Source organism: Myodes glareolus, chromosome 27 (genome assembly GCF_982192425.1).
Source record: "Myodes glareolus chromosome 27, mMyoGla1.1, whole genome shotgun sequence".
NCBI classification, from domain to species: Eukaryota; Metazoa; Chordata; class Mammalia; order Rodentia; family Cricetidae; genus Myodes; species Myodes glareolus.
Genome location: NC_142052.1, coordinates 15343461 through 15356746, shown reverse-complemented (window position 1 = coordinate 15356746; position 13286 = coordinate 15343461). Strand labels below are relative to the sequence as shown.

The following is a 13286-nucleotide window of genomic DNA, read 5'->3' as shown; positions in this document are numbered from 1 at the left end:
GCCTACTCACTCGGGAGAGGGAACTAAAGACAGAGCAAACTAGGGATGCCACTAGGGTCCAAGTCTGTGAGCCAGTGAGTTTCACTGGGGTTGTTTGAAAGGAGTATGGGCAAAGGTTACTTATGGGAATGACTCAAGGTCAGCTCTTCTCCAAAAACTCAACACAGCTGGGTGGCAGCTCATAAAAGTGGGAAACCTGTAGCCATCCGCTCCAGGGAAGGCAACTCAGCTGGAGAGTATCCTTTCAATGTAGCTCTGGTGGTCTGAGTCTCTTCTTGGAAGCTCTACTTGTCTGAGCATGACACTAGAATTCTTACAATTTCTACCTGTTTGGGGGAGGGAGAGCTCTAGTGAGCCTGGTCAGCTTCAGGGTCTTCCTGAAGTTTTGAGTTTTTATTTCCCTGCAGAATGGAATGTTTCACTTCCTGTTGTAAAGAGCTTCTCTTCAAGATGGGTGATTAATCTCAGAATAAATTGTTGCACAGCATACAGAAAAAAAAAATCCCCCCCTTTTTTGGGTCTTTTCTACCCACAGGCATCTTTCCTTCATTCTACTTCTCCAGCAAATTTACTGTGCTCTAAAAGTTTGGACTTTTGGAGAGAAAAGCCAGAAATCCCTAGAGACTTCCTACTTCGTGTGTGTGTGTGTGTGTGTGTGTGTGTGTGTGTGTGTGTGTGTGTGTGTGTGTTGTCGGGGAGGGGACCTTTCCCTGGAGTGGGTGAGAGCTGAGCTCTTAAGTAGGACAGGCATGGTGAAAGGAAAATGCAGAGGGGAAAGATCCTATCACAAACTGCTTAGCTGCAAAAACAGTATGGCGGCGTGGTAAAAGAACACCATCTCATGAGAGGTCCAGCTTCTGCTTCCCTGATTGCTTAGAGAACAGTAAAGCCCAAACTGATTGTTCCTGTGTTCGGTTCTTTTTTTTTTCCTCAAGGACGAGTCTTCACGGGAGGTGAATTTGCCCGCCACACCCTGCCCAAGAGTGAGGCTGAGGAGAGCTCCAATCGGATTTGTGTTAGGTACTGCCTTGTCTGAACTGGCCTGATACAATAATCCTATGAAAAGAGCAGGGTTCGTTTCCAGACACCAGGCACACAGTGGGACGGGTGAAGGGCGTCCTTCCCAAGCCAAGTCACAAAACTCCTTTTCTAACACCCCCAAAGGTCCCCAGCCACTGAGACCTTTTCTTCTAAGAGGGCTTCCAGCTCCTTGCTAGTCTCCTTGCCACCTGTTCACAAGCGGGGGTAGCGCAGGATGATATGCCCATTTAGTTTTTCACTTGGCTTTCTTTCCCAGGTGAATGATTTGGCTACTTGGAGCGCCATCTTTGGAAGCCCTGCCTTCTGTTATGCACCACTGACAGCAAATACTTCAAGACTGAGTCAGAGCCGCTGTCTTTGTGGAGGTGGCCGGCGGCTGCTTTGTCTCCAGTGGCTTCATTGCCCTGCTGCCAAGGAAGCCCTTGCTGGGCACGCTGGGATCACACTGTCTGTCGGAAGAACATACCATTCAGGAGCTGGAGTTTGTGCCAGGCTTCGACAGTCTCCACAAAGGCGCACAGGGGCGACCCAGGAAAGGAAATGAAGGACAAAAATCCCCAAACCTGACTGACATACACTGCCCAGGAGTTTTCTGTTACAGCATGCTGTCTTTTGGCAACTGACAAACAGACACAGAGCCACACAAGAGGAATACGTTTCAATGAGGAAAACTGTGTGCCAAATAAGAAATGAGATAGAATAATAAAGCTGGATCGAGGAATTCTGTGGAGTTAGAAAGCCATAAAACATTTATGGGAAAATTCTTCACTTGGGGAGAATCTGATGGTTGAAGAAGCTTGGGCTGGGGGTGGGGGCAGAAGTAGTGTTTACCGAGTTAGTTAAGACATGCCCCTTAGTACCTCAGTGTTTAAGAAGTGAGCAGAAGTAGTGTTTACCGAGTTAGTTAAGACATGCCCCTTAGTTAGTACCTCAGTGTTTAAGAAGATGCGAGAGTGTTTTGGCCCGATGTGAGGAAACCGTTCCAGAGAGCAGAAATGAGGCAGGCCAAGTTATGCTGATGGGCTCGAGACCTGAGCAGATGAAACCTACAGCAACAGTCATAATAATGAGCCGCTCAACATGGCCTCAGAAGGACGGGAATGTGGTGCCCTGTGTGCTCTATCTGGCCGTATAATCTCTGTGAGGGAGAGAAGAACATTTTCTGGGACAAACCTTAGGAGGCGAAAGACAGTGCTGGACAAAACCGAGAAAACCTTTTATTGTTATTGATTCAGTTCCACAATTAAACAATTGTCAACTGTGAGGCCATAGATTTAACAAGCTGTTCCACTCACAGGAAAACTGCTTGAGAGGAATTTAACCTTTTTTTTTCTCCTTGAGAGGTTTTTTTTTTTTTTTAATTTTTATTTTTTTAAAAAACATTGAGTTTGCTCTTTGGTAACTTCATACATGTATGAAGTATATTCCATTACTTTAGAGTTAGAAATGGTTCTTTCTTACCCTTTCTAATCTCCCCTCTCCCTCCCATCTCCATTTCTCCCCCATACCTCCCCACAAGTCTCCTATATTTACGGGGGTTTTGCTGCTGGTGTTGTTTTTAGGCCCACTGAATTTAAACAGGACTATCTGTGTGACAGTGGGGTTGAAACTAACTACTGGAGTCTGATATTCTCCAGAATAAGTCAGCAGCTGATCTGGAAGCAGTTCGATCCTGTGAGCCCTTCCCTGTGAGTCCCGCCCTCGTCCATGATTGACTGCTGCCAGGCCCAGTCTTGTTTCAGGCCCATTGCAGGAGCCACAGCAGCTGTGAGGTCTACCTGTCCTGGCCGGTTCTGTCATGCCCAGAAGATGGGCTTTTACAGGACTTCTCCTTTATCCTCTTAAAGAGACTTTAAGGGAGTATTTATCACGGCCCTCAGTGTTCTGAGGCCAAATTCTAGTCTCCAGTGCGCTTGCTGCCCAAAGAAAGCAGAACTATCCTTTCAGACCACAGACTACCTCAGACAGGGCATACTTTCTGGCCTCTTCTCGCAATGGATCAGTTGATTCAAAGGTTTTCCGGGCTTTGACTGGGAAGGAGCGAGGAGGCTGGAGGCCACCACCCAGTGTGTCCAGATCTCTGCTTCAGTTCTTACCTAGCCTCTCCACTTGACATACCATGGGGACTTTTGACAAAGGCTGCCTCGTACTGGAACTTTCCTGCGGCAGGTCAGTCACACAGATTGACAAGCCACCAACAGGATGTAGCTTCTTACTGTGGAGAGAGCATGACCCATGCAGAAAGGAATGAATAATTGTGAAAAGGCTATTTTTATACCTGATACAGAATTTGAGACTTTTTGTTAACTCGTTTAAAAAAGTGACAAACCGGCAGATGAATCAAAGTTCTGCCCGGATTAGAAGCAGATGCTTTGGAAATAGCCACTGTCGAGCAGGACGCCTCTCTCTTCCGTTACCGTCCCCACCCCACGCACAGGCCTTTGGTGGCAGAGTTGAAATTTTGCAGGCTGAGCCTATCAAGTCAGTACGTGCTCTAGAATTAAGTGACTTTGGAAAAAGGGCTTACCCACGCTGAACCCCAGTGATCTTGTTAGTGATGGGGTGCGCACAGTTTCTCAATGCCAAGTGTGCTTGTGAAGATCACCTGGGAGCGCAGAGGGAAGGTCTTCCAGAGCTTCGAGGTCTACCGAAACCCAGCACGAGGCTGGCATCCGGAAGAGCACAGCTTCTCTTGCACAGAGGGCCCAGGCGACTGTAAAGACGGAAGGAGATAAGTGAGGCCACTTTTAGGGCCTGTTGCAAGCGTCTGTACTTTTCTGGTTTTCAAGGGGCCTGCTTCTGAGTTTCAGAGTCCTTTTAGATTTCTTTAAAAGGCACCAGGTTCCTTACATTCTGCTATTTTTTCTTGGAAAAGCCTTCCCTGGCCGTTTTTATGGATCACATGGTAGTCGGTTTCCATGAAGGGCAGTGAGGGGTTAACTCTCAGCCCCTCTTATTCCTCCCAGTAATTGAGATTTTATAATTACTCCCATCAAAGGTATGTCAGTAAGGCCATGCAGGAAAAAAACGTACTTGATTTCCACTGAGAAATTTCATAAATCCCAGGCCCTATATTCTTCAGCTTTCAGGGTCTGTAGATCAATTTCATTAAAACCAAGGCGCACAATGAAAAAAGAAATCTGATTTGCCCTAGAACCCTTTTGTCTTCTGCTGAACAGATACAAAAACAGTGAAGTTTGTTTCTATGTCCCTTTGCCCTTCAATGCTTAAGACTTACATTCCTTTGCCTTGCGCCAAATTTAGGCAGGGTTGGGGGCGGAGAGAATGGACATTAGGGAGATGTTTATATTATATTCACTCAAATCTCTCCTTCAGTTTTTATTGTAGGACTCTGAGCTCTCTGTAGGCAGGAGAGAATTTTAAATGAACTCAGTTTTTAGTGACCAGGAGTGGGGACATAAAAGGAGCTTTTCAGCCTCTCTGGTTACAGAGATAAGTACAAAGGGTTGTTGGCACTAAGTCTGTGGTAATAGCCGCTAGAAGCACTGACCGTGATTGGAATCTCTGGATAACTGATTCTGGGGAGGCTGGAATATTTATCAGGCCATTAGGAGAAGCTGTTTCTTGCTGATAAGACGCCTACAACCGATGAGGTCCACCTGAAGACAGGGATGGGGCTGGTCTTGATTTACAGCCATTTGCACAGAGAGCAAATAAATCTTGTCTTTAAGAACAGCATGAGACATTCATCAGCAAAATTACAAACCATAGCCCGGGGCAGACCCAGGGAATGCTAAGGAAAAAGCGTGGGTAGCACCCCCATGTATAAGGTGGTTGGAAACTGCACTTGGGCTTGGTTCGTGATGTTAGGATTTCTCTGGTTTGGAGGCCAAGGAAGTACAAACAAGAGGCACTAATGGACCAAAAAACTGCAATCACTTATTTTATAACATGTGACTGCAGAGCCTGTCCTTGGTAATTTCTGTAGAGGAAGAAACTGCGGTACAGTCAGCTCTGAAGTGGAAATGAATACTCCTAACAGAGGGGCCGTCTACCTGTGTCTCGCTTTCCATGAAGTCTTCCACCCTGTGAAAACTAGCAGCACCTTCCAAACTTGAGCCTGGCCTTGCTTTTCCTGCCATTTCTTCTTGCATCTCCCATTTCTGTTTGTCGACACTTTGGCTTTTACAGAAATGAATTAACTTTTTGCAAATTTTGAAAAACGTACCACTTTAATTAGCTTTGAAAATTGAAACTTTCTTCTAGACATGTTCTATTTCTAGGGATGAAATCGGGGTTCAGCAGAGACTGTGTTGGTGGTTGGGGATGAGGGGCAGATCTGGAGCAAGGCTCTGGGTAGAGCCCCACCGCCTCTGAGGGAACCCCTTTCTTCCCTCTCTTTGCCTGATTAGCTCAAAAGCCCCCAGATTTCCTTTGAATTAGCAGTACTCTGCTTCACTTGTTCTAGGCTCAAACCATCCATTATCCAGCACTTGCCCAGAGGTTCCTCTGAGAAAATCAATTTCTGATAGATGGTAGAAGCTATGCAGTTTTTTTTTTTTTTACTCAGAATGTTAGATTTTTATCTCTGGATCAAACCAGGTCACCAGAGAAATGGTTCTTTGCATCTTACTGGTTTTCACTCCCCTGGAAGACTCGTTTTTACTGAAATTATAAATGCAGATTTGGTGTTTTGCTGTGAGGAGGCTTTCAATCTGCTTTGAATGCCCTTCCAGTAAATAGCTCTGTGTATCGTGTATCTGCTGCTCTTAAAACGTGGATGTGTCTGACCAATCACGTCTGTGCTCCAGAAGAGTGCTCAATTCTTTCTGTTCAGTTAAAGTGTGTGTGTGTGTGTGTGTGTGTGTGTGTGTCTGTCTGTCTGTCTGTCTGTCTGTCAGTCGGTCAGTCGTCAGTCATTTGGCCATTTTTGGAGTTTCTGACTGTCATTGGTATTTAGCCCCAACTAGTTTCACCTTGTTCTCGCAGGTAGCAAAAGAATGACAGTACCCAGAGGGCCTGGGTTTGACCTCTGCTTCACTCTCCACCCTCGAGACTGGATTGCTTTAGTAGATTCAGGAATAGATCCACAGGCCTAGGTTGCCGGGGAGCTTTAAGATGCAAAGCGCTCGTGTGTGCTGAGCACGCCTGTCGTCTGTCATCAGGATGTGGGAGGCCGGGGCAGGAGATTGTGAGTTTGAGACCCTGTCTCAAAAATCAAACTGAAAAACAGAAAGAAAAGGAAAATATAAAGCGTTTTAAGGCGTATAGTATGATTTTGATATAAAGGAAAGGTAATATTCTTATTAGCCTGATCAGTTTCTTTTCAAAAATTATTTTTATTATGTATATTTTAATCAGCGACTTTAAATTTCTTTGATAAGGAATAGGAAAGCATTCTAAAATGTAAGAATTTAAATAGAGACTCAAGGTCTCTATTCAACTGCAATTGACACTCTGATTATCACTTAACTTCCTTGAGTGTTTTCCACCAAACTGCTCTTTGCCTGTATTACCTGTATTATTTTGGATACTTACAGCTATCTCTCTATTCCTGTGAGCAGACTCTCCCGATTTCTTCTTCCCTTCTTCCCTCTTTTCCTCTTCTTTTTGAGACGATGTCATGCAACTCAAGCTGGCTTTGAACGCAGATGTAACCAAGCAGAGATTCCCACCATGCTTTATGCTCTGAGGTGTTGGCGATCAAACCCAGGGTCACACACTAGGTAAGAAGGGCTACACTGGCTGAACTGACTGAGCTAACTCCGCGGCCAAACCCTGATGTCTCAGAGGTAAAGCACCTCAACGTTAGGTTGAACGCTAAGAATAATGGAAGACTCGGGAACCTCTCTTGGTACCCTTTGCTTTCCATCCTGCCATCTTTCTGATGCTGGAGGTTGCAAGTAGGATCCTGCACATGCTACGCTAGCAATCTAGCACTGAGATATACCCACGGCCCTCTTTTTACTTTTCATTTCCACACGAAGTCTAGGCTGAACTTGAATGTGTTCCTCACTTCCCTCAGCCCCCTAAGCTGTTATGATTTCAGCTCTGCGCCTCTAAGCCTGGCCCACCTTATTATAGTAGGTGCCTCTGGCATTTTCAAAATGGCAATGATGTCCTGAACAAACCACAGCCTAAGTGCGTACTCAGATTCCTGCTATGACACCACTCTCCCGGTAAACTATGAATAATGGGCTGTGAGCACCAAGCCAGAAGTCTCCCCTGAACAGCAGCTGTGGCTCTCCCTCTGATGACCCTCAGGGAGTCGGCTCTGTCCCTACAGAGATCCCTGGTCCCCCGAGGGCTGGGCTTTGCCACAGTAGGAGTACAATCTGAACGGATGGTTCTTTTACAGTGAGCCTTATTCCTGCTCAGTTCCATGTTTTCCAGCACAGACATTTCAGGCATTAGATTCTCTGGGCAGGACTTCCTTTAAAGCCCTTACATCAGGCTAAACAGATAAAATATTAAGCACCAGTGTGCTCCCTAAATCATTAGCACTGGGTCCACAGGTAATGAATTCAGCTCGAGGCTATTTGGGGCCTGTTGTTTTTATCTCCCACCGACAGCACTTGCTGTTCAGTAATGAACTCTCCCTGCCCAGGACGGTGGTGCCTATCCTCTGCCCCCAGAAGACTCGGGGTGTCTTTTCTGTCAGACGCTCCAGGCCTCAGGGCTCCAGATCCTCTATCAGAGGCAGAGAGAGGAAAATACGCAAGTCTGTTTTCACTGATGAGAAAATGACCTCTTAAGACAAACTACTGATTTGACACATTTTTGAAGATTTTTAAACGACTGTAATGACCACAGAATCACTTCTCCGACCATGTAGAAACGAAGTATGAAGTTGTATAGAGTTAGGAACAGAACAGGACTCGTTGGAAGGTCTACCTTAATCTAGATGAGTGATGTTTTTATTCATGAGTTCATTACAATGAAGTATTTTTAAAAATTAAAATCTCTATCAGTCTAAAGGCAGTTTGTCTTTTCCCCCTTTCCTTTAGTATTTTAGGTTGGTTCATTAATAGATCAGTGTCATCCTTCATTCTTATATGGATTCTGGGTAGCTTTGGCCTTGCTCTCCCGCAGTTCTTAGCAGAGAAGTTACATTTCAAGAGAAGTGAGTTTCCAGCCTTCTGACACAGGAGAGGAGACAGCCTGATCTTGAAGCTTTCAGATTTCACTACTGATCCAACCTTCCCCTAACTCTGATTCAGTGGGGGAATGGCAAGCTCACTTTGAAAAGGACCTGCCAGAAATCTTCAGAAATAATTCCACTGGCGAGAAGGTGTCAGCTAGGTAGACCAGCTGCACAGCCCAAAGTACACTGGGTAACCAGAAGTCTCTGGGGTGGAGTAAATTCCATACATTAAATTGTCAAGGAAATTTTACTTTGTGACATTTGTGATCATAGATCTGTGTGTGTGTGTGTGTGTGTGTGTGTGTGTGTGTGTGTGCATGCACACATGTATCTCTCTCTTGTGGTTGATTTTATTAGACTTTTTATGTTACCCTTTGTTATATGAACATCATAGAGTTTAAATATTCAGTATTATTTGCCATGTATATCTCTGTATCAGACTCACAAAGTCAGTTACTATTCATTCCTGATTGGAATTATTTTTTTCTATGGAAAAAATTTATTTCTTATAATTTTTAATTGATTTTTTATTTAGCTCTACATTTTTCTCTGCTCCCCTTCCTTTCTCTCTCCTCCCCCCTTCAACCTCTCCCAAGGTCCCCATGCTCTCAATTTCAAGAGATCTTGTCTTTTACTACTTTCCATGTAGATTAGATCTACGTAAGTCTCTCTTAGGGTCCTCATTGTTATCTATATTCTCTGGGATTGTGATTTGTAGGCTGTTTTTCTTTGCTTTATGGCCTCCTAAAGGTCTGTTAGTTTAATTCTCTGAATCAGACTGAGGGACTGCAGAGGTTGTATTTAAGGAATTATTTTCAGATATACAAATCAGTAAGTCATTGTGCAGAGAGCTGGGCTAGCTGGTGATTAAATCCAGAAGAATACTGTGAACAAATAGAGAAGTGAGAATGGGGTGGGAGGGTTCTATTCTGATGTGCTAAGATGATAAATCCATCTGAAGATAAATACATATGGCCATGTGCTGAGCAGAGCCTAAGGCAGCAGGGCAGAGCCATTGAGAGAATTGATGAATGAGTTTATCAAGTATCAGAATACTTCTACTGTGATGGAAAACTCTGCCAGATCTGTCAGAGGGAACTTGTTTCTGGAGGTAATGAGACATTTCAGGCCGGCCTAGTTTCAGGTAAAGTTTTGCTTCACAGGGTATCAGGACCCAGTCTGTGCATCTTCTGTCCCAGCTCTACACTCACTCTCAAGAGTGTTGGATTATTTCTGAGACTTCATGGGGTTTACAGGTGGTTACAGCAATTAGTCAAACTTAATATGTTCTGTTAAGGTTATTTATCAAGAGCTGGGCACTACAGATCCTGAAAGGGAAATGCCACATTTTCTCTTCAGTGTGGAAACTAGATTAAAAAGAAAAAAGTTCCAAGATGGGCTATTTGGGAAGAGGAAGTGACCAGTGCAGTGGGGTGAATTTAACAAAGAAAATAATGTCAATGTAAGAAAATATGAAGGCTAGCAACATGACTCAGTAGAGAAAATGCTCACCTCACAAGGACACTTGTAATGTCAGTACCTGCGTGGTTAAGGTAGGGCAATGTTGAATTCAAAACCAGCTTGGCTTTGAATATAGTGAGACTTTATTTCAAAAGACAATCTCTCCCTGCTTCCTCTCTCTTACTACCTTCCTCCCCTCTCCCTTTTTCTGTCTCTCCCTCCTTCTCTATCCTCCTTCTTCCTCTCTGTGTTTTGGCTCTCCTTCTAGTTCTAGGGATTGAATTTAGGGCTTCCCGTATGCCAGGAAAGTGCTCAATCACTGAGTAGCACTGCCCATCCCCCACCTAAGAGGTAGTTCCATGACTTTTCTCTGAACCAACCAGAAGGTCCTCTAGCTCTGATTTGCCAGTTTAAGTCACATGACATGCATTGCTTAGGGTATGGAGTCAATTCTTCCATTATGTTTGTGCAATTAAGTGGGTACTCAAATCAGCATGTGACAAGTTGGTAAAGGAAGTGGGATAAATGGAAGACAATGAACCAAATCCTAGTATCTACTCTTCATGGCATGGCCGGTAATAGTGGCAACAGAGTTGCCTTCTGTTGTATTAATACAAAAATTTTAAATATCCTTTAAATGATGCCATAACCCAATGAATGAGGAATAGACTTATGTGCATGTCTTCTAAAATCATATACATTCTTCAGAGAAGATGTATAGCGAAAGACCTTCACATTGACTGTGATGGAGGACTTAAGATGTTTCTAGAAGGAGTTTTCAACTAGGTTTAGAGACATTACTATGAAAGCCTATTGGTGTGCTTTTTTTTGTTTTGTTTTGTTTAGCTCTCATGTTTCCCACCCTGAGCAGGAGTACTTGTAATAAAAATCAATCAAACAAACAAACCTGAAAGCAAAAATAAATCAAGCCAGCCCCACCACAAGAGCTGAATTAGAGAATTCTCCAGGCACTGCCTGTCTAGGTGATAGTCATTTTTTCTTGCCCAACCTTCAAAGGCATTTATAAGAATTGTACACATGAATAAAAACACGATCTCAGAGCAATATGCCTGTAGCTGATGGGCTGTGAACTCCCGTCTGAGGTTGTATGTTTTTCATAAACTGGAGGAGAGATGCTTTTCTAGATATTTCTAGATCTTCCCAGAGTCCTTTCAAGAGGAGTAAAACCTGCCAGCCCTGAACAGTGCTGAAGCCTGCATTCCCAGCACACTGGTCACCGGGGTATCTCTCCTGCCCACAGTACCAGCACACTGATCAACAGGGGCATCTTCACTGCCTGCATCCTAATGCACTGGTCACCATGGGTGTCTCCACTACCCACAGCCTCAGTGCACTGGTCACCATGGGCATCTCCACTGCCCGCAGTCCCAGTGCACTGGTCACCATGGGCATCTCCACTGCCCGCAGTCCCAGTGCACTGGTCACCATGGGCATCTCTGCTGCCTGGATCATGTGTCCCAGCTCTTCCTGGCCATGGTCCACACTTAACTCTAGGTTCAGCCCTCAGAAAAAAACCTCCCCATTTCCTTCCTTAGCCCTCTTTCCTAACGTCCTCGTTGCTTTCTTTGCAGCACATTTTTATCACTGGAAATTGCTTTGCTCTCTTCTTTTGCCCATTTCTCAATACTGGGACTATGCTCTTTGTAGGTCACGGTCTTCTTTACAATATTTGCTTCATAGGCCACTGTTGGCACACAGAAAATGATGACGTGTTTGTGGATTCAATAGAACACAGGTATAATAAAGTGTATTGAGAATCAACCAGCCCACGCTGCCAACATAGACAGTGACGTGAAGCATTTCTACCATGGCAGGGTCTCCAGGACCTTTTGTGTAGTAACCTTGTCTGGCAATCTAGTGACATCAGCAGAACCTTTCTAAGATTATCTTAAAAATACCATCAAAGGTACACTTTTGATTACATTTTCAAATAAAATAGATTATGTGGGACATAGTGATAAAAATGTTTGTGATATAGTAATACATATGGTTCCTTATTAAGGTAGAAAATAAAACTTACAGATAGATCTAGAAACTAACATGACTTCAAAGTATTGATAAGAGTCAGTTATATTTTGGGATACTCTGATATGACCAGAAGATGTGTGGGATTTCTTTGGTAACAAAGTTACAGATATAATAAAATTCTCATAGCTTGCTATTACTGTAAATTTAACCAAAGACTAATAAAAATAAAGATGCACCATTTTCCCAACCTAAGTTCATGTTTCCCTTGAATTCTACACACAGAACTTTTATGGGGACCATTAGGAATCTCCATATAAAGCCCTTAAGCTCCATAAATCTGCTAGGACTGAGAATGAATGGTAGAGCTGCATGCAGCTCTTCTACGGAGATGGATTACTTCTTGCCCTTCATAGAGTTTTGAGCCAAAGATCTTAAGTACCACTAAAGAAAGCTCCTGACCTGGAGACCCCACATATACTGTTACTGTGCTATTTGGGTGAGTGAGGGAGCAGACATTTATAGACCAGACGCTGTTGCAGTTCAATTGCTCAGCTGAGGTCAGGACCAGTAAGACATGGGCTGAGGTTAGGACATCAGGCAGCTCTCGTCTACAGCATGCATACACACCATATCACACCTCTCCTTGGTCAGGAGAAGAATCAGTTTATCTTGAATTTTATCTTTTCTAGAAAATGTCAAAATATAAAAACCATGATCACGATACACTTATCATCCTGGCATTATGTTTTATGATTATTTATCTTTGTTTTTGTGGTTTATGTGAATATCATCGGATAAGTGACCTACTCTAGTTTAGAAAGGTGTAAAAGAATTGTATATTTCATTATTTTCTTGTCCTTTTCTATCAGAAGTTGCTTACTATCCTGTAACAGAAAGTCTCCCAAAGAAACAAAAGTTTGAGGTTGACTGCCCCTCTTCAGCTCCCTAGGAAGGCATTTGTCTACCTCACAGGACTACAGAAGCCCACCTGTGGTCCCCTTCCAGCTGGAAGATGAGGCAGTGTGAGTGCACGCATCCATTTCAATAAGGCGTTCAAAGAGATGTTTAAGAATTTACTTCCTACCATGACCCCGGGACAGACTGTGATCCTCACACCACTTTTCCTTCGCTCTTCTCAGGTATCATTAAGAATTTAGAAACATAGCTATAACTTTTAAGTTTTTTTCACACATTTTGAAGTATACTTACATTTAATATGAGGGTCTTATTTTGGGGGCATTTTTGATATTATCTGCACTAACAAGGGTAAGATTTTCTTTCATTCAGTTTGACATGTGCAAGAATGAATATACAGATGGTTTTGTTATGATACCAAGCAACAACAACAACAACTACTACTACACAATACACTCAAAGTTTATTTCATACATTTTTTTTCTGTTGTCCAACACAGAGATGTCTGGTGATTACAGTTATTGTGGATCATGAATGCCAATGAATGCTTTCTCTATCTTGACTTATGCTTCTGGTGATCTTTATAGTACCAACTAGGGAGTGTGGGGATCCTGACTGGTTCAAAGCATGACACATCTTTTCTGACATTTTCCCATTAAAGAAAAGTTCCACAGCTACAGCAAGCTTCAAACAGCAGAGATGTACATGTCTCCTATGTACATGGCATGAGGAAAGCTGGGCATACGTTACCTCTGGTTATTGGCATAGGTGACTC

The 13286-nt window shown here is 43.6% G+C and overlaps 1 long non-coding RNA gene across 1 annotated transcript; it reads left to right on the top strand.

The window, feature by feature from the left end:
* The first annotated feature begins 933 nt into the window (after window positions 1–933).
* LOC148117598 (uncharacterized) lies at window positions 934–2305 on the top strand. Its single transcript, XR_015736856.1, has 2 exons — window positions 934–1020; window positions 1298–2305. It is a non-coding gene; the product is annotated as an uncharacterized LOC148117598 (long non-coding RNA).
* Window positions 2306–13286: the final 10981 nt, after the last annotated feature.